The sequence below is a fragment of the Corvus cornix genome, chromosome 10, assembly GCF_000738735.6.
Source record: "Corvus cornix cornix isolate S_Up_H32 chromosome 10, ASM73873v5, whole genome shotgun sequence".
NCBI lineage: Eukaryota > Metazoa > Chordata > Aves > Passeriformes > Corvidae > Corvus > Corvus cornix.
In genome coordinates, this window is record NC_046340.1 from 8,354,654 (window position 1) to 8,377,034 (window position 22,381).

General features: G+C 42.1%; 1 long non-coding RNA gene across 18 annotated transcripts in view; it reads right to left on the bottom strand.

The window, feature by feature from the left end:
* Positions 1–22,381, bottom strand: part of LOC104683917 — a 69,587-nt gene that overhangs the window by 43,000 nt on the left and 4,206 nt on the right. For 5 of the 18 annotated variants that reach the window (XR_002043598.3, XR_002043595.3, XR_002043599.3 and 2 more), the window contains exons 1-4: positions 9,242–19,603; positions 7,624–7,921; positions 5,608–5,779; positions 322–4,869 (exon numbers count right to left, since the gene is read on the bottom strand). This is a non-coding gene — a long non-coding RNA (uncharacterized LOC104683917). Of the gene's footprint in view, positions 1–321; positions 4,870–5,607; positions 5,780–7,623; positions 7,979–9,241; positions 19,604–22,381 lie in introns of those variants that run through there. The other 13 variants (XR_002043591.3, XR_002043589.3, XR_002043603.3 and 10 more) reach the window with 12 other exon arrangements.

Sequence of the window (22,381 nt, forward strand, 5' to 3'; positions counted from 1 at the left end):
TTTTTTTTTTCAAGTCTCAGTTGTTAAAATTAGAAAGCAAAGAAGTGTTACAACTAATTAAAATATAAATTGGCTAAAGAAAATCACCCAAATCATCAGGAAGTAGAGAAAGAGCACAACTGGACATGTGTTATAAAATCCTTTATGAATGAAATGCTAAGTCCTAGAGGGCTCACTTGGCAAAATAATTTTAATATATAAATAGAGCAGGTGTTGCTGTGGTAGTGGTCAAATGCAGTTTCACTAGGCTGGGATGAACAACAGACTTTGTATGGACTTTATACATTGTATAAACCCTGAATTAAACAAAATTTCTCTTACCCTGGCACAGTATTCACACTGTAGTCACATCTCTGCATGGAAGTTTCTTCTTCCAAGTCCAGCTTGTGACCCCAGCCTGAAAGCAGGAACCGGGATGGTTCAGTATCCCTGAGTCTGTCATAGCAAAACCAGAAATTAAGATGGAACTGTGGTAAAAAACACAAGTTTCTCTGTCACACCCAAACTACATTTTTTCCTGATGAGTTCATCATACTGAGTTTCCACTATCCTGAGAGAACAGATGATCTGTTTCCTATAAATACAATAAAGAGTGCTTCAAATGACATGGCATTTTTTCAATTCATCATTTCAGTGATTCAGAATAAGCATGAAAAAAAAAAGATGCTGAAAGCAACAAGCAGTAGGATCCCAGGATTGGAGTCCCTATTTTTGCTGTGATGGGTTCTCCCATCTCAGACGTTGTCACCTGAACCTTCAGCCTGGGTGCATTTACCTGCCTCCACAGGGTCCTGCAGCCCCATGTGCTGCACAGCCTGCACAGTAATAAACTGGGTCCTGATCTCATCGCTGCCTTCACTCCCTGCAACTGGAAAAAGAGTGATAAAAAATAATAATAAGCCCAGAATAATTATGTATTGTCTTTATAGTGAAACAGGCCTTGAGCATTGTGAGCTCTCCACTGGGAGAAGTCCCATTTAAAAATCTCCCTGGCATAAAAATGAATTGGATCCTGTTACATGAATGGCCTGCATTTACTATTCTTTTCACTTACCTTCTAGTCGTTCATTTTCTGAGCTGACTTGTGCCTCTTTCCCTGTTGTCAGTGGGAACTGGGTAACAAGAACTTGCTGGAAATGGAGTGGTAAATAAATAAACAAACAGAAAAAAACCTGCTGGCTTGGCAGATGCACTAATACAACAATGATGTAAAATTATCGAACTACAAATGCAACTTCTGAATGTCTCATGACTCACATCACAAAGAACAAGGGAGGAAACTGAAAGAGGATTTTAATCAGTGATAATGAATTTGGAACAGCACTGATTTTCAGATCATTGGAAATTCAGGACAAGTCTGGGTTGAATTCTTGGTCTGAACCAGATATCCTTCTTCCTGTAACCATCAAGCACTGCATCCATCATTTGTGAAAAGGCAGCACTTGGACTACCGCAATAGCAGTGACCACTCCACTACAGCCAAGAAAATTAGTCAGCATCTTTTCTCTAGGGTAAGGAAAATATTTGGACACTTGAGGAGTACTCTTTTCTCCTCCCAAGAGCCCAACACCTCTAAGCGTGATAGGAGGACTCCTTGTTTCGTCTGTCAGTTTTGAAGCTCTTGGAAAAGGTAACAGTTCACAACTGCTGTAATGGTCTTGCCCAAGGAGATGGACAAAACAGCAGGGCAGAGGCAGAAACACCACAAGTAACCTAACGGATGTTTTCTTGGGAAAAAGGGGAGATTAATTAAAGGGGAAAATCTGCTGGTCATTAAGTGTCCTGGAGCAACTATTGTGACACTGAATCAGTGAGTTTCTGTGTGGCTTTAAGACATCTGCCCTAAGGAAACATTTGCAATTGAAACTGTGTCCTCTTTTTCCCAAGTCTCCGATTCCCATGGGCCAGCAGTTGCCTTGCTAAATGAAATGCTTCTTTAGGGAGACTGGCTGGCCCCAGGGATTGGTAATGCAATATACAGCCTTTCATCTCTCACCCATGAACCCAAGTCAAACAGAGTTTGGTAAATGGCCAATAACCCCTACCATCCCGGGGCTGTTTGGTGACCTGTGCGAAATGAGGAGGGTCATCTCTGTGTCTGTTTACTAGAAGGCAAGTGTCAACTTCACCATAAAAAAGGACACAGTTACCACTCATTATCACCCAATTTAACATTCTGAAGACAAGAGAATGAGCCTGGAAAACTCAGCCATCTTCTGACCCAACGGCGGCAGTCCCAGTACATCAGGGTTTGAAGAACATTAATGAGGACTGTCGCATTGTAGCAAACTAGTCTGTGCCTCTCCTGCCAACAAGAAATCCAAATCTGAGCTACTCTCAGCAGCATGTGATTACAGTTCTTCCCAGATCCATGTGGAAATCCACAGAATTCAGTCCAGTTTTTAGGTGCATCAGGCACTAAAGCACAACCATGAAGTTACAGAATGCTGCAGACTTCTGCAAATCTGCATTTATGGTCTTAAAAAGACACAGACATCTTGCATAGGGACGCAGCATCCAGCACTGATAGAGTTAATGTGCTGAGAAGCCCTGCACTGGAAGGCTCTGTTCCCTCACCCATCATGAATATACTGTTCTGGTTACCAAAATAGCTGTATTTGGAAGGGTTGAAGGCCAGAAGCTCACTGAAGTACCCACTCTTGCCCTATGCACTGCTCATTTTAAGGTCAGACCTTTAGCATCAGGAATCTGTTAGAGGAAAGAGGAGTCACTTTAAAAGTTGTTGCCACTCTGGGGATTACCCTGGAAGGTCTGAGAGGGTAAAGGAAAGGGCAGGGGCAGATAAACACTTGGCCACATGGAAAATCAGCTGCCCCTAAATTTCAATACATCTGCATAAACCTCCCAAAACTGCAGCCAGCTTGCTCTTCCTCACAGTGTTCCCAGTCACCACTCTCATTTTGCAGCCCTTCTTATGCCACAGCAATGCTAACACTGTCATTGTCAACTGTGAGTTACTGTTTAATCCCTCCTATCTTGATTAATTGCATTAAATTGGTATACCTATGTTAATTAAACAGAAGATGGCAGAGGCAGCTTTTATTTCTTGTTCTTTTGTGTAGATCATTTCCCAGGTCTTCACAGGTTGTGGAAAAATAACAATACAGAGACACCACACATCATATTTCAGCACAGCTGATAAAGCTATTTTACTCATACAGTGGTCCATGATTCTTTTTGCATATCGCAGTATAGGTTTAATTACCACACTGCTGCTGCATGGCAGCTCTTCTCACTTTTTCTTTTTTTTTATTCGTATTATTTGCAAGTCATAATCATGTTTTCCTGTCATCCCCGAGCAATGTGCATGCGTGCGTACAGGCAAATGCCAAGCCTGGAAAGGAAATTTGATGCGTGTCCATGAATTGGAGTTTTCAAACTTTGGCTGAAGATTAGTACATGTAAACATAGCTCTGCCCCCTTCATCTTGGATAATTGGTCACAAATGCTACTTGACACTTCTCAAATCAGACACTTTGCATACTTCTGAGCATAGCTGAACTTTTTTGGCAGGAATTAATTTGCTTTGCAACTTAGCTGCTCATTCCTGGCCCGATCCCTGCTCCAGTGATTTCAGGGCACTGTTCTGCCAGTGTGAGGAGCACAGAGGCAGGACCGGATCTGTTCACTAGCGCAGACGAGCCCAGCTTTGTTGACTCCCTCAGAAAAACAACTACTGCAGCTAATGTTCTGGCCTTTACCAGCCTTGATTAACATCGGGATTTTTACCTTCAGGTCCCTCTTTCTTTTCCAATTACTGTGTGAGTTATAATGCATCAGGGGACATCTCAAAAGAATGGAGAAGGTGATGTAGTATCACCAGAAAATGTAACTTCTGACATGCCAAGACCCTTCCGCTGCATTACCAGCTTTGTGGGAGATGGTTACAGACACCATCCAAGGAGTCTCTCTCACTTTTTATCCTGCCCCTCCTGCAAACCATGCACACTCCAAAAGAGAAGAGAAATCCATTTCTGGAGTACTGATGGAGTTTGAAGCATGCACAGAATTTCATGCTATTAAAGAGCCCCCTGTTTGCTCTGACAGTATGGCATGTTTACTCACCAAGCACCAGTACTGCGAGAGCTGAGCAGACCATATGCTCACTTAGAAGGGCTGCCAGGTCTCAGGGAGCATTACTGTGCCTATTCCAGGAGGGGTTTGGGGCAAGAACACATTCCATAAAGGATTTCACTAGGAATATTGTATTTTACCTGGTGATTTATTTCTGTCCAGTCTCTGGACTAAATGGCAGTTTATCAGCATATCCATGTAGATCTATGAATAACCAGTGGAAAATATCATTCACCTTTTATTCACTGGGATGTTGATAAGCTGCAGCATATTTTAAATGTTTGTCAGTTTGTTCTTTTCAGCTATCAAGCAGGGTGTGTGCCAGCATGCCCTCCTCACGCTGGCTGCTTCATCCGGAAAATGGACAGAAAATGACAAAACAATGTTGGTTCTAGAAGAGGGTGACCATTTGCATGAGTTATTTTAGCATTATTGCCTTGCTTCTCACTAAAACTAAATCTGTAAATTAGATTGAGCTCCTACCTGCAGAGGCAAAGGGTGGAACTTTGTGCTGTGTTTCAGGTGTAGACCATGAGAGGAGAAAATCCCTGGTGGTGCACTCGTGTTGGCTTGGTTCTCAGGGCTTCATGCAGCTCAAAGCACTGATGAGGAGCAGCCAAGACAGAAACAGTCCCCATGATGTTTCTCTGGCTTCTGGTGGCTTGTGCCATGACCAAGAGCTGACCCACTGCCCAGGGCCAGAGAACAAGCTGCATCAGCCATCTCCCTGTGCTTGGTCCCCACACTTTCCAATGGGTTTGTGATGGTGCATCCCTAGAAAAGAAGGGTAGCTCATGTTATCAGAAATATGGCAGATTCACTGTGGAGAAGCAATAATTGCCCCAGAATTTGCCATGGAATAATTCAAAAAAAGACATTGCATGTTAGTATGCCTTGAGTTTTTACAGATTCTTACCTTAAAATAAACAAATGCAGATGTATTTTGCTTCCTTCTGTTTAACTCTGATATTTGAATCACTGCGGGAGTGGTGGGTATGATATCTCTAGGTGAACAAGGCAGCAATTGGCCAAGAGATACAACACAGCCTCTAAAGCCTGAGCTAAGGAGGAGGCTTGGTTTCCATTGCTACTATCTATCACTATAAATTTAGCTTTCAGGTCCTAGACATTTTAAAATAACATGTCTAGTGTTAGAATGAGAGACTATCAGAAAAAGTGAATTACAGGTTACAGGCTTCTAGTATTTGCAGTAAAAGAACTATTACTGTAATTACTCCTGTTGAGTACTCCTTTATGTTGTTATTAGGAGAAAAGGATGGTAGAATTAGGATGTATGGAAAGAAAACATTGCAGAAGGGGAGCTAAATAGTTTAGCTGGGACAAAAAACTATGATGGCTACGGGACACACTTCTGTTTTCAGCACGTGAAGTCACCATGTGTGTGTGGACCTGCAACGTCCAGGGATTTAGGTGAAACCACTACAGATCACCGATGTCTGGTACAAATGGAAACAAACCACAGCCCACAGAAAGGCCCAGCCTCACACTCACCCCCCAGATTGGGAGCTGATGCCTTTTTGTATCATTGAACATCTCCATAGTCTTTGCTGGGTACAAATGGGAATTCACCAAGCGACTCCATGAGCTCGATTGTTCATAGACAAAAGTCCTTCCTCATCCTCAAAGAAGATCAAAACCAGATTCTTGAACATTTGAAATGAGGCTAGAACAAGGAAAAACAAAATCTTTCTTTTCAGGGGAAAGTGAACCTCCATTTTGACTCGTTATTTTATGGTCAGGGCTAAGTGGTCATTATTAGTCCATAGGTACTTGCTACTGTAAATCCACTGCATCACCTCCTGGATGTCATTACTTAAAGTCAGCAAACTCGTGCTTCAGTGGCTGAAGATTTACTTGCTTAATACCTGGTGTCATCAACAAATTCAGGCTGGCAATGACATCCTACTTGTCTAAGCTAATATACAGCCTTGCACTGTCCTTGTTTTCCTTCCCATTCAAACTTATGGCTCAGTGTCAGTGTCTACCAAAAACCAACACTACAGCTGAAGAGAATGAAGTGATGAATGAACATGAGGTTTGCATGTAGATAATTAGAAGTCCGTCTGAGTAGATCACATTTAATGTATCATCATTATGTTTGTATTTAAAAAGCATTTAAAATATATTATTTCTTCTATTATTCCATCTCTGCAGTGCTCTGACTCCAGGGATGAATCGTGCCATGTGTTTTGGCACAGATTTGTTTTTAAAAATATGATGGAACCATGTGGAGCTTAAATCATTGCTGTAATAATTTAGGAAGTTTTCCCTACTTGAGGAAACTCTTGTGTCAGGAGTACAAGTCCTCGTATGGCTGTGCTGCAAGAAGCAGGATGATATTTAATTATGACAGTTAAAACTCATCTCCAAGTGCAGACAATATTGATTTGTTCTAATGTAGAAAAGGTGGAACAAAAAAGCTGGTTTATTTAGAAATCTACTTATTCCCAAAAATGTCTGTTCAGCTCATTTTTAAATTTGATTTCTTATCCCAGGTGAATTACACTGCATTTCTGAATCTCAAGAACTGCCTGTGCCTGATAAAAGCTGATCGAAGTACCAGCATAATTCGGTTGTTTTGATTGTAAGATTTTTGTTTGCTGCTTTATTGGACAATGGTGTTTGGAAAAGAGAGGTTAAGAGCACCAGAGACAGAATTACAGCCCACAGTTGGTGCATGAGACTTAATATTAATATAGGACCACAGTCTATAAGGTCTGTGGCAAATTATACCAGCTTGCAGGCAAAATTAGTGCCTGGTTCTGAAAAAAAACCAGCAAGGAAAATCTGTGCCAGTGTCCCAGCATGACAAATGAACTTAGGCAAGTTGAAGATAATCATGATTATTTAATATTCCACAGATTTACAACTTGATACTCTGTGGACAAAAGACCAGAAGTCTGTTGAATGCAAAGTTTTGAATCTTTGGGTCAATATGCTTCTCATGTCTTCAACGTTTAGTTTCATTTAGGAGGAAACAGTTCTGAGCTAAGATAAGATCTCAGACAAAATTGACGTGGACTCACAACATGGCCTAACATAACAGTTTAATCTATCCTGTGCTTCCCCTGAAAGAAGGCTTAATAACTGTGGCATGATTTCACCTGCTGCTTCTAACATTTGCTCATTTTTTTTCCTGAGCAAATTTGGATTATCAGATGGCGAGCAGCTTTGTTCATGGTAGACAAACTTGAATTCATTTAGGATTAATAACAATAGGTTCAATCTTGGATTCAATGGCAGTTCTTAATGAATGGAGTCTTTGGAAGACAAATGTTTGTTTGTGTTAAAAGAGAAATAATTAATTCTCCATTTTTCTGGGTATGAGGTGATTATAGCGCATATCACAAAATGTTTTCCCTGTGTTTCCTCCTGGGTATAAGAACTGCAGGAATGTTCCCCAAGCCCCAGCATAGAAGATATGAGCCATTTTGACCTTGTAATTTCAAAATCTGAAGTTTTGCGATGAATTATTTGGTGTGAGAAAAAAATGTATCTCTTACTCACAGTACTCTCAGGTCCTGCTGGTGATCTGATGCAGGGCAGTGAGGAGGGAGGAAGGTCCGCATCGCTGCAATCCATCAGCAGTCGTGGGTCAGCACAGGGTTACTTGGATGAAGGAATCAGGGCTGGATCTGGATTTTGGCCCAATCCTCAGCATTGTCTTAGACATGGGCCTCTTCCAAATTCCTTTGGGAAATCCCGCGTTCTTCGTCACTGTCCCTGTCTCTTGGGAAGCGGCCGGAGCACACACGGCCACCGTGCCTGGCCAGGAGAGGCTGGGCTGCCCAACACTGGGTACCCGCTGACCTCAGGAAAAATTAAGAGGCTTCAGCAAATGTACCCTGCAGGCAACTTTACCCTGGAAAAACATCACCCACATTGCTAGAGTTTAGGAAAACAAATTAGAGCTTTTAATATGCACTGGCCGCTTTTTTTTTTTTTCTTCCCCATCCCCACATCACCACCATCCCCCCCCCCCCCAGCCCAGTAACATCCAGTTGCTTAATTCCATTTGAAATCACCCGGGTTAGGCACCTAAATAATCTTGTCCTTCATGCCTGTCAACATCTTGAGGCACCTAACCACCTTTAGAGATGTGGTGTGAAAGCTTGTGAACGATGCAATCGAGGAGGGAAACAAAAGACAAGTATCCCTATTTGCTGCCCAAGAATCCACAAAGAATGCTGCTTCAGCTCTGCTCTGATTTCTAATTAGATTATGAGTGATGTAGGACTCTGAAGCCAAGCTGGAGTTTGTGCTAGCACTTTGCATGTATGAATGACAAAGGGACACCACTTTCATATTGATTTAAGCAAGCCAGTGGAAGAATGTTTAAACATCAAGTGCTTGATGTACCAGTTTGCCAGAGCACCTGGAAATATCAAATTAATTCCAGGTGTTCTGCCATTAAGACAGGCTTGCTGCTTTTACAGCCACACATACAAAATGTGGCTCCCAGTTCCACAAATAAAAACAGAATGGTTTCTGCTCCTAATGCCTCGATAATTCCGACATGTTGCAAGTTCTGGAAAGAATTTTAATCTACATAGTTTTTTTTTAAATGGGGAGGGGAGCGAGGGGGGAGAGATTTTAAATATGCTGCATACAATTTGTGATGGTCATCTCTAAAATGCAGCTCCATTATCCTTTTCCATTTGGAATGAATGAGGCTAATTAATTTCAGGCCATACTTGATGAGGTCAGCACCATACGAAGGGTGCGTGCTAGACATTGCTAATCTCTTTCAGCTGAGAGTGATGAATTAAAGATGAAGCATTCCTTTGCAGGCCTAATTTAGAATGTATATCAAAAACCTACAGCAAATAATACTATACCCTACAACAAAGGAAAACTTGTTCTCTCAGGCTCCCATGTAGGGTTGATTTTAAAGGCATTTTCATTTCGCTTTGGAATTCCAGCTGTGGATGGGTGAAACAGTTCAGAAAATTCAAGCCTTCTCTCTTTCTATTGCTTTTATGGACAAAAGTAGGCAAGGGGGGGCCTAAGGGGAGAGAGAAACTGGTCCGTGTTTGATCCTGTATATCCTGTGATTCTGACTGTACGCTCGGCGTTTAGGAAACCAAGTACCTGTGACGTGACACCCCCCATGGCCCACACTCACATTTTACTGTTGGGGTTTTTTAGTCTGAGGGGAAAGCAGTCAAGGGTCCCCTTTGGTTCGGCATCATCCCATGAATGTTTTGTTGGATGTTGCAGGCAGGAAACAGGACGGTCCATCAGTTCTGCTGGGTCACCCAACAAGACAGGAGCTTCCAAGCCCTAACAGAGCTGTAATTCTCCCTAGGGATAAACACCTCCCTATGCAAAAAGGTCCCATCACATCTAGAAGTGCAGATAGCAAAACTGAATGGAATAAGTCACTGCAAAAGCAACCAGGTCTGGGAGCAGGACAAATTGCTACACAGCTCCCAGACTGGCTGGAGCTGAGGCTCAGCCAAGCTTTGCCACCTTTCCCTCAAGGCAAAGCCACCCACAAAGTCCATAGGGGTTTTCCTCAGGTGAGGGACTGCAGGATTTGGCCGTGTGGGCAGCAACAAGCTTAATTATCATTTTAGTAAAATAAGGACTTATGAAATCTTAACCCAGCCTCCGAAGGAGGCTGCAAACAATAGACGACCGTCTTCCCCACCACTTCACTGTTCAATACCTGGAAGTTTCTTGGAATTCTTGACAGGTTGCTGCAGCGAGTCGAAGTTCCCAACTGGTGGCCATAAGCGGCTGCCGTCTTTGTATCCCAGTAGTCCTCATTAGAACAAAGCTGCTTCGAATTAAATCCAATCTACATGCCGAATCAATCTTTCAACCCTTTGATTGCTTCTGAAAATATTTATACTTCTTAATAATGCACATTTTGTCCCAAAGCCTGTGATTAAACCCAGACAAGGTCCGGAGAAGCCTGAAGTATATGTGGAAGGGGTTATTTTGGACAGGAAAAGAAAGATAAAGACACAGGTTTTTCTTATTGTGAAACCATTAGAGTGTATAAATCTAGCAATTGCAGTTGTATAAGCATCAGAGTGGGGTTGTAATAAATACAGATTGGAATATTATAGTAACCAAATGGAGTTTATGGATTATGTTCACTAGTTCATATTTCTCAGCTACTACAACCTAACTAGCATCATGCTGCACTCACCTCTGTTAATATTCCCTATTAATATTCTCTTTACGTGTTTGTGGGGAGAAAAAAGTTAGGATTCAACTGCTGCTCTGTGTAAAACAAATATGTTTAAAGAATCATGCCCTCCAAAGAAAAAAAATAAACACAGGGATGCTGTAAAGCGACTGTGTTCGAAGGGCACGGGCTGTGGCTGGCTGAAATCGGCCCCGTTCTGCTGAAAGTTGGTAACTTCCATCTGAGTGGAATCTGGTCCTAATGCAGGGTATTTGCTGCGTGAAAATTAGGGTGTAAAAATGAAGAAAATAACTTCTGCTTTTTCTTATCCTGGTAAATTTTTAAGGTGGTAAATAATAAGCTTTGGCTGGAGATGAGAAACACACAAAGGCTTTGAAATTGTGCTATGTGGTAAACAACATATTATTCCCTTCTCAAAAAGCAGCATACATCACAGGTGTGATATGTAGAGATGAAGGGAAGGATACATTCCTTGGCTAAGAAGTAACCCAGATAGGGCCAGATCCTCCAGAGTGGGAATCTGCCGTCGATTAAGAAGGTAGTGGTGGCTGGGGACGCAGATCAGATAAAGGCTCTGTACCTGTCTCCCTCCCTCAACACAAATGACTGCCCTTGTCTCTAATAAAAGGGAAAATTTGACTTTGGAAAACACACCGTGATAAATCTCCTTGGATAAAATATGCCGTGCCTGGGTGAGAGGGAAAGAAATCCTAGAAACTAAAAGTATATAACGCTTATTTAATATCACTGTCATCAGCATCATCAGGGCAAATGCAGGTAATATTCTCAGGAGTAGGCTGGTAAATGCTTGTGGTAGTTTTACTTGTGACAGCTTCCCTTTTCATAAAGGAGAGAAAGAAATATTCTCAGTTAAAACATTATTCATTGACTCTTTCATCACATAGTTCATTATACTAAACTGTAATTTCCTAAATATGTTGGGGGGTGGTATTATTATTATACAAATATCCTGAGTCACGATGGCTATTTTGCATTAATGTATGATTTGGATGCTCAGTCTTTAAGGTAGAGGGGAGGGGGGGTTTATAAATAAGAGGAGAGTGGAGATTTAAAAAACCTCTCATAAATAAGGATGGATCCAAAATCTAATGACATGCATGAAAATCCATTTTGGATCAGGCCCCCAGCAGAACTCTGTATTATGTAACCAGCGTTCTCTGAGTATCTTCTATTGTTTGACAACCCTGATTTCACACTGAACTTGGAGCTCATTTCTGAACAGAAGCTTTCTGTATAGAAACTTTAAATCATATCCCTTCGTGAACACACACATACCATCGAGGATATTGTCTTATTAAAGAGTTTAAGCCTAAAGGTGTATGCCTATTTTTAAAAGAAATTTTCTGATTGTAGATAACTGCTCAATTTGATTTAGTGTCCAATGATAGTGATGGGGTTGATAACTGAGCATTCATCGGTAATTCATCTTGTGCTAGTAGAAATTTACAGCAAAGCAGTGCTTTCCCAACACTGACAAGTCCTATTAATCTTCTTCAGACACATTTCAATAGGTGTCTCCATCTGTGCCCAACATCTAAACACTCTGGCATCACTGGGGACTTGGAGACACCTTCATTTCAGGTTACACTAGTGAAAATGTGATACTAGATTGTACTCTATTTTTAACCTAATTCTCTCTTTTCATTCAATTAGCCTTTCTTGCCTGCATTTTTCTACTCATGTGTAACATCCTTTTCCCAGGAATAGCTTAAAAATGAGATTTAGTTACTTAAAGAGACAGAATCTGCCAGGCCAAGAGCAACCAAGAGCTTAGTACATAAAAGCAGAATAAATAAAGCTCAGGGACACAGTGTGGAGACCGAATCGCCAATCACCAAACACGTCCTGAGCAGCATTCTCACGATATTCCCCTCCTGATGCACCTCTTGCAGGCACCATTGGGTTAGGACAGGTCTGAAACAAAATACCCCAAAACTGAAAACAATTGCAGGATGTTTGGGTGTTGAAATCCAAAACACCTCGGTTTGTTCGTGCTGTACAGGGATCCCGACCATCCATCCCCACTTCACTTTACACATACAACTAATGCATGAACAAACACAGAGCAGTCAAATTACAGCAATAACATTTATGGGTGGATTATGTTCCAACTTCCTCACTTATTATTAAAAGCGAGTAAATTGCGAAGCACATGGAAGAGGTAGGGTGCAAATGCAGGCGAATTTCCACTCTGAACCAAATGTTGTTTTTTCACTTTCAAAGCTGCGATGAGTTTGCGAGCAGACGCAGCACAGCTTTAAAGCTTACTCATTCAAAAATGTGTGTTTGGGTTCCTTTTTTTTTTTCTCCCCTCCTTACTCCATTTACGTTTGCCTTTCAGAGAGGAGCAGATGCACACCATTTGGGTTTGGGTGGCTCCTACTTGCTCTGAACTTTCTTCTGAAAAGAGCAAACCGTGAGCCGTGCGTCTGCTCCACGCCTCAGAGGCAGTTTCAAACTTTGTTTCTGGCTTTATGAAGTTCTCTCATGAGTCGTATTATAGATCTAAATGACCTTATTGTAGGTGGCAAGTTTAAATGTGCCATATTAATAACTTGTTATCCAAGACAAATTAAGTCCTTATGTGTCAAAAGCACTCTGCTCTGGATTACCTACAAGACAAGTATTTATTGAATAAACGTTGGATCCAATTTCATTTTAATGTGACTGACTGTATGCTGCAGCCCCTCAGAATGAGATAAAAACACTCAAACCTACAACTGTGTTGCAACATTACACCTAACTTGTCTATTTCTATTATTGTCTTTTTAACATGGGATATCAAAACTGTTTGGGGGGTTTAAGGATTTATTATTATTATTGTTATTATTTTTTCTGAAGAGCAAGGAGAGAGATAGAAAAAAAGACTGGCATTCAGCCTAAAGAGAAATCATTGAAACAAATTAATCCTATGCCGTTTAAATTGACATGGTAATCCATCATCAGCAAAGGGAAACTCTGAAAGCAATCTAGAATCTGCAGTGTTCTTTCACTGGCCCTCAGGCATAAAGACAGATAGTAAAAGAGGAAGGGGGGAAAAATCATAAAAGTTAGCAGCACCTTAGCATAGGGAAGGGCTAGAGAGAGCAGCTTTCACTTTTTCCTGCTTTCAAGCACCCAGCTCAGAAAGCAGCGCTGATTAACCTTCAGTCACTGCCTGCTAACGTTTACTTGTGTGTCAGATCATCTTCAGCTGCTGGGATAGGAGTGATTTCAAATAGTGCAGAGCCCCTGTCCTGTATAAACTCCACCATTGAAAACTCTGCCAAACATCAACTTGGGCATTTCTGCTTACAGAGGACCTTTTATTAGCCTAAACCTGATCATTCCAAATGGACAATAAATTCTATCTGCACAGCCCTGGAGAAAAGAGCTGTACTATCCTTGGGAGTTTAATAGCCAGGATTTTCCTAGAGCTAGCATGAAAAACACTGGGGGGGCTTATTTGGATTTGGACTCAGGGTATTTTTTTTGTCTATCCCCTGCTTTCTCAGTGGGGCTATCCACCATAGTGTATGTTTCCCAAGAGATTTTTCAAGCTAGTTTTAAATATCTAAAGTGATGAGACTTTGTGCACCTTTAAAATTTTATTAGACTTATGGTCAGAAGGAAACATAAACCTCTTGGGCCTTGAAAGCCCATTGCAATACAGCCATTATCCCTATAATGTCAACAGAGTTACAAAATTCTCTAGAAATAAACCTTTTAAGAGCAGCTTTCCCTGCTGCATGTTTTCTTTTAAGGTCAGTGGTGCATCACTTTTCTGGAAAACGTTTCCCCTCCCTGGCCAGGTTTAGCAATGTGAAATAGAATGTATATTACTAAATGAATAGGTTTAATTTTAGACACTGAAAAAATAAATAGAAGAAGAGAGCCAGGGCAGGAATAATACCTTTCAGTTAGAAACAGACATAGTAGAAAGAAAAAGTCAGAACTTTAGTGCCAGGGGCAAAGGGGTGAAAGGCTGGCTAATATGAACCATATCCAACATCTGCCCTATTTTAATTTAGCAGGGATAAAGTTTCTTCTTTTTTATTATTAAGAAAACTTTATGTGGCAGAGAAACCCATGAGCTATGTTATCAAAACTGTTTTATTGTCACATCGAAACTTAGAACTATTAAGAATTGGCAGGGCAAAGAGATAAAAACTCCCCTTCTCTCTCCTTTTATACTCTGTGACAGGCCTGGGCTCGGGTCCTGCTGACTGGGATGTCCTTTTCATGTCTTTATGAAGTACTGCACTTGGGGCTGTAATATAAAGGGGAGGTTAATTGTTCAGGATGGGTCCAAATGATTGATTCTCCAGGTTAAAAATAAAAACCCTAAAAAAATCTGAATATCTAAAACAAAATCCTGACGCGGCGGTCGCCCTCAGAGGTGAGCCATGGCGGTGGTGTACAACAAGTGTAAAGAAGGGCTGGACTGGAGACCTGTATGAGAAACAGCCCAAATTGCCAGGCTGGAACATGATCTCATTCCATCTAAAAGTTTTCCACCTCGATAGTGCAAATTCCACTATAAAATAACAAAGTATACTAAACCGCATGTGAGTATCTGTAGGAGTAAGAGAGCAAATTGGTTTTTGACAAAAGAGGGATGAATACCTTCGGATATAAAGTTAAAATTTGATTGAAAGCATAACATTCCTCTAAGCATCAATATGCTTAAGATCCAAAATATGGTTATTTTATTACCAGTTAATACCTAGATCAAAGCAAAACACTGTAGCTGGAAGGGACATTCTCTCTGGAAATAAAGTTTCATGTAATTATTTCCTATTAAAAACTAAAACTGGTCTTAGATTCAAAAATTTGGGCTTCCTTACATGTGATATAATGCAAGCTTGTCAAAAGAGAGCAGATGTACCATTTTTCACTGTTTTCTGGTATCTCTTTGCTTTAAAGTTTTCGGTTCAGCTTTAACCCTTTGAATGTGAAAGATTCTCATCCAGTTCACCTCGATCAGACCAGGGGGACTGCTTTGGATTATATTGACTCATCTCTCATGATAAGAAATTAGGATTTGATATAAGCGAATATCATTTTAAATAAAGTCTGCAAATGTGAGGAGGTGAAATCTAAAGAAAATGATATGGCGATGGGTAGGCAGCTGAAAGTTAAACATTAAATTGTAAACAAGGGTTTTACTCTTGGGCAAAACAGCTCATCTTAATTCAATTCGAGACATGGAGTTTAAAATATGCACTCAAAATACTTCCAAGAAAGCTGCAACCTTTCAGAAGGGAGAGATAAGAATGGATTTTAATTATGAGGTTATAAATATGCGATAGATTTAATTTTTTTTACCAACTCCTAATGTGCTACGTAACATTGTTCAGATGCAGTTATACATTTATCTGCCTGTCTCTATTCCTGTCCAGGGTTTTGCTTTTATTTTATTCTTTCTCTTTTTTTTTCTTCCTGATAGCCCTATCTCTATTTATGGCATCGCTGAGGCAGGCCCTGGGAAAAAAAAAGAATCTATCCTTCTGTATTTATAAACCACCACAGAATAAATAGGGAATGGCTCCTTTTTACAACTGAAGGGCTGGTATTATAAGTAGCAATATGAAATATTTAGACACATTATTTCAAGCTTCCCGGCTGCTTCTGATTCTGCTAATTATTTTTGATCTGTCATTCAGAAATAAAAAAATAAATAAATAAAACTTTAAAGAGTTCATTAGGACTGTGGAAAGGAAGAAGAGTCAGATATAAAGCAGCAATTATAATTTGGTTTTAACACGTTTTTTTCATTTTTTGCTGACTCCTCAGCTGCATTGTTTAGTAGAAGGGTGACTACAATATACTTCTACATTAAAGCCTGTTAAATAGGCAAGAAGCTGAGACATTCAGCTGGGATATTGTTTGCTAGCTCAATTAGTATCCCAAGAATTTGAAAGTACAATAAATGTATCTGAAGATCATATCTAAACATACTTACCAAAAAGTACCCACCTCTCTCAGCAGTTCACATATTTCTGCCTTCTAACTGGGAGGGGAAAAAAAAAGGCAGTTCGATGTGTAGGTTAAGATTGGCGTGTGGCAAGGTTTGTGTGAGATACAAAGAAATCTGTATTTCACTCAACAATTTCATTGCTTAAACATATAGTTTAGAAGCATCTTTTCCTTAAACATGTGGTTCAATAACATTTTCTTCAAAGGAACAATTCAATGTGTTAAAAGATTTAAGAACAAAGAATGTGCTGCAAAATGCAAATTCCCCCAGTGTTATACTGTGTATGCAATTATGTATGTAGGCAGATAGATATAATTTGAGAGTTATTAACTTTCAACATCAATGATGTACCCTGAATCAATACAATGTAACTACCTATTAAAATATAAACCAGGTGTGTTCCCAGGCAAATACAGTCTGAGAAGCTTTTCTAGGTATTTTTTTTTTCTTTAAAGATTACAGCTCTACTGTGGACAAGAAGCTCAAGAGATTGGTGCTGGTCCTAAAGATGGAGATTGCTTTGCTTTTTGCTGATGGTTCTAGAATGTTTCATTTCCTCCACGTTTGGGGGAAAAAAAATTAGAAATAATAAACAGTAATGAAATGGTGTAAAGGGGAGGAATTGCCTCACAAACATCCGTACATTTATGCACCTCCGGATGCATGGGAGAGAAAAGTTCCCTATTTCCATATTTCCTTTGGTTGAAGGGAGGGAATGAAGGGAGCAGAAAACATTTTAAGCTTTGCCCTCCCGTCGGATCGACCCCTCTTGCAAATCCCTTTCTCCTGGCCGCCCTCCCTCGCTCCCCCGAGCACACAGCCCGGCGCAGTTAACCTTGGAGCGGCGCCGGGGAGGGAAGGGTTAATGAAACCCAGCTCTTTACGACCTCCAGGGTCAGACTCTTCCTATCTGCAATCTAAGGAATTAGGTAAGGAGGTTATAAGATTATAGTGAAAGGAGTTATAGGCCCTCGTAGCCTCACACCTGAACATATTGGGCTAATCCACCGGGATTCTTAAAAATCGCTTCAGCTATGGAAAACTGTTAATTAGGCTGAGTCTGTCCCGAGGTTTCCTGTTGCATTAGTGATCCAGCCGAGCTGCCTGCACTCCACAGGCTCACATGAAATGCTCTTAATATGCCTATACTTTTTGTCCCCTCTCCACGACTGAAATCTGCATCAGCCCCTGATTTCGGGATAAAAAAAAGGCAAAGCTGGGGGAACATTCAGCCCGAGAAATGAACAAAAGTCAACCCCCTCCGGTCCCCGAGCCCTGGGTGCCCGGCAGGCTATTTGCAGCTGTTTCTAACTTCAGTGTTTGTTTACAGTAGCAAAATTAGCACTTGGAGGAGAAGTGAAAAGCTGTTTTCACATCAGTTTTACTCCTCGGTTCCTAGCTTGAGATGCCTTTCCTCCCTCTCAGCAAACAGCATCATTTAAAGTGCGGTTCAAACTTTCTCTCGCTCATTTGACTTAGTTCTCTGCAGTCGCATCCTATTTTCTGCTAAAGAAAAATACGCGGAGAGAAGGTAGCATGTGAACACGGGCCAAACATCACGGATTCGAGGCAAAATAATAATAATAATAATAATCCCGAGCATCCCTACAGAACGTATTTTAACGTATCTCGGCAGAGTCCTGCCCTACTCCCAGCTTTCTGCCCTTTGGCACTCAGATATTTGCTTGTCTCCAGCAAAGTTTTCTTTAATCCGCCGAGACACCCCAGGGCTGTACCTGAACCACGGCTACATTGCTCCCTACGACCGATAAAATCCTGCAGCAGCAACTCCCCAACTTCAGTACTTAAAGCAAGGACTGATTTTAGCCATTTTTTTTCATTTGCAGAAATGCTGATATTTTTTTTCTTCTTTTTTTTTAATTTTTTTATGCCACTTGTGGTCACCCTCGAATGGCAGTAATCTGTAGATTACATATTACGAGCCTTGTCATTAGGTGGATAAAATGAGGTGGTTAAACGCTAAAATCCATTTTACTCACCACATTTGCTTGTGGGGAGGGAGGGGGGCGGGAAGGAGAGGGTAGGACAAACTTGTAGGAGAAGGATTTAAACCCCTCGGATGGGAGCTGGATGTGCCCTCGCTTCTGCTGTTAGAGCCCTCTCTGCCTGGTGGGTACAAGGGCTGGGGACCCCTCAACTTCACCTCCAAGGCAGGCGCCCGATTACTCCAGCCCTCTCCCTCGCTCGTGAGCCTTTTGTCCCCATTTTCGTGGTATCTCAGCTTTGCTCCACAGAGTCGACTTTTCTCTGCCTCTTCCTAGATTTGCTCTGTAGCATTTCTAGGCTCCTACTCTCCAGCTCTCCCCCCGCTTGCCTCTTTCATGTGTGTCCCTGATCCCTCTCCAGCTGATGTGATTCTTTAGAAATGTGGGTCTTATCCCGTCCCTACCTTTGCCGGCTCTGATTAGATATTATTTTTTCATTGGCTCTGCTACAATGGGTTCCTCCCTTTAATCTCTCGGTATATTTTCCCCCTCCCGCTATAACCAAATCCATGAAATTCACAGCCTCTCTCTTTGACACGACTGGTTCGTCTAATCACTCCATATCGATTTCCCTAACTCTTTTCATCCAGCTGAAGACACATCTTAAAACACTCCAAGCCAGAGTGTGCTCTTTGCTTTATACACACTAATAAAATGATTTACCCTTCTCTCTCTGCTCTCCTCACAGGAGAAAATCGTTCAAGTCGCGGCTATTTGTGTGTGATCAGTAAATATTTAGTGTGGCGACATCCTCAGCTCCTCTCCTGATCAATACGCAACCCAACAGGAGGTGGACTATTGTCCGGGTAGTGACTTGCTGAGATCTCCTTTAGATGAATTCTTTGCCCCTCATACTGTCTGTTATGATTTATCCTCGAAGGTGACCAATAAAGAAAAATTGAGTCTTTAAAAACGTCTGTTTCTAACCTGTTTACCGTGCCATTAAAGCACCTAAGCAAGGAATGGCTTACTCCTCCCCGTCTCCCATATCCCTGGGATGGGCTGACACATGCAGAGCGCTGCTGGAAAATGGGTACCAAAGCGGGCAGCCCCCGCACCGCTGCTCTGCATCCCTGAACCCCTCGATTCCCTCTTCCCCGACCCCTCCAGAAAAACCCCGTCCGCTCTCTGCGGTGCAGTGTCACGGCAAAAGGGCGAATCCCCAGTCGCACCCTGCAGCATCTTCGGGCACAGGGCTCGCTCCCACAGCTCAGCCTCAGCGGGTGGAAACGATGTGCCCAGGGATGGAGGGTGCCCCAGCAACTTCCAGCCCACCTCCCTCCTCCTCCTCGCATCCCGCGGCTCTGCCTGCCCCAGGACCAGGCTGAGGCAGGGCTGTGGCTTCAGAGGTTTTTTGTTTGTTTGTCTGGGTTTTTGTTTGGGGTGTTTTTTTTGAACGACATGGAAAATCTGCAGTGAAGAAAAAAAAAAAAAGTAATAATAATGGAAATGGAGAAGAGCTTAAAGACCGTTTCCTGTGGTTAACCATAACGAGAGCTTTCCCAGAGTGATAAAATGGGCAGAAAGAGAAGTTCGCGTGTGTATGTGTATGCTTTATCCTGATCTGCTATTTCACTCCTGGGAAAGCCAGTGCCTCCCCTTGTAATTACCCCAGGAGTGTGCTGTGCCCGGTGAGATGTCAGAGCCAGCAGTGCCTGGTGTGTGGGTGCCGGTCTGGCGCAGGCTGGGTGCCTCCGCACAATGGCTTCACAGTTCTATCTGCATCGTCTGTTTGTGCTCACTCGCATCGTGCCCTGCAGCCCACAGAGGTGCCCAGATATTTACTTTATTCCCGTGCGTGTGCGTTTGCACCTCAGCTCTAGGTCGAAGGCGTTTATCTCTGCAAATGGACATTGCCTGCACAGGCGCTGCATAAATCCAGGGCTGTGTATTACAGATGTGCGACTGTTATTCAAATGTAAAACCAGCTACATCCACCTGTTAACTTTGTTTAGAAACCACTTTCACTAATGGCTTTTCGCTAACTTATTCAGCCCGTTACTCGAGTATAGGAGGCAATGGTGGGGAAAAATCCATATGAAACCCTGCTCACAGCCTCTCTGCGAGAGGACACTTTCCACACCTTGCCTAGACAGGGCTCCTATAGAGCGCTTATCTCTCGAATATATCTTTATACTAATGCATACTTAATTGGTCTGTCTTGACTGTCCATATAAAACAATTTAATTAGGGTTCTTTCTGCTTTGGAAAGAAAGAAAAAAAAAATCTGCCCAGCATTTATTGTATTTAGCACCAATACAGGCAGAAAATGTTGCACAAGTTTTTGGTTGAAAGAGCACCTATGTGTCCATTGAAGGGCGTTGATCCGAAAAGACAGAGAGGACAAGTAAAATCGATTTGAAGCAACCCTCTCTGTCCCTTTCACACCATTCAGACACTCCATTCCTTCTAAGACAAAGACCCAGCGCCTTGGGAATGCTGGCAAGGGGGGGGAAAAAAGGAGGAAAAAAAAAAAAAAGAGAAAAAAAAAAAGGAAAAAAGCTTCAATCCCCCCAAGCAAAAGGGAGAGCTCTGAAATTCCTTCATATTGCTGTTATTTACCCCCGAAGATATGTTCAACTCCAGGATTTTCTTCAATTCGGCGTCTAACACTGCTGCTGCGAGGAATGTCCCTGGAAGGGGAGGAGGTAATTATGGCTATTAGTGCTGCGAGCCCAGCCGCAACCTTGGTCACTCGCAGGCTTTTAGGGTTAAAATAGCCCTCACCTCTGACCCCTGCGGAGCAAAGTTGTAGCTATTGCCACAAGTTGGGCCAAAGTTTTCAAATCCAGGGCTGGGCAACACCGGAGGGGGCAAACTTCTCCCTGGAATTATTTTTGGTTGGGATTTAAATCATCTTTAGTCTATTTAATTGCCTTTCCCTCCTCCTTTGGCCAAACAATCCCTTTCGGAGAGGTGGGGGGGATTTCAAAATGCCCTGCTCTCACTACCTTTCCCACTGCTCTTTCCATTTAGGTTTAATTTGGCAGATTGTTTTCAAGCATGAAAATGGTTATCATCAAACTGAATTACTGGGTCAGCCTTTCATCCAGAGAGCTCAAGGATAAAAGGGGGGCTGGGTGGGTCGGGGAGAGGACTCCCACCTTTAGGCTTTCCCCACCACCACCCATTCAGCTTTCCAAAAAAAAAAAAGGAGCATTTGGAAAAATGAAGAAAGGATGAAAAGCTTGGATTTGTCTCCTTTGCTTTCTGCACACCTTCATGATCCTCCTCTGCAAGGGGTGATTTTGGAAGGGGGGGCGGGGGGGTGCTCAAATAGAGGAGGGGAGGGAGCCCACAGATGCAAGTACCCCTCTGGCAATAATAACAATTCATTCAAGTGGGCTATGTCTCCATCTTCCATGTACTGATTAGACTTAACAAGAGTGGAAAGTTGTGTAGACCATATTTATGGTATTAACAAGCAGTTAAAAGATTTATCCTTCTTCTGATCAATATTGTTCGTGCTCGGTCCTTCCCCCCCACCCCCCGGGCCCTCCCCGAAGGCTGCAATGACAATCGCCTTCATACTTTTTCATCACCGATCGAGGTGGCAAAACCCTTTTGTAATTTTCATTAGCCCAGTAAACATGCAATTAACATGCAGCACTGTGGTTAACTTAATTCCTGTTTTAAGGCAAGGACAAGCAAGAAATGGAAGAGCGTTTGTTCCATTTGTCAAGTATGACACACTCCCTACCCTAACAGTTTCTTAAAATAAAAGCTCGGCTCCCCACCACCACGACCACCACCCCTCTTTCCAGAAACCCCCCACACTGATACACACACACACACAAAAAGGACCAGGAATCCATTAGTTGGAGAGTATTCTCCTGCCAAAGGCGGTATAATGTATTCCAAATTTTCCCAAGCCCTCACTGTACCGGGGTCCCGTTCCCCCCACTCCCCCCCTCCCATCCCGGGGAAGGGGGCTGACTCGCTGATATTTCTCGTGGGTGAAAGATTCAGCCTCTTCCTAACCGTATTTTTTTTTTTTTAATAAAATAAAACTAAACGTGCTTCCCATGTCTAAAAGTTGCCATGTTTGTGAAGGGGGTGGGGAAAAATGTCTCCAAGGGTTTCAATTAGCAACAAATGATTATTGCAACGGATTTTTGG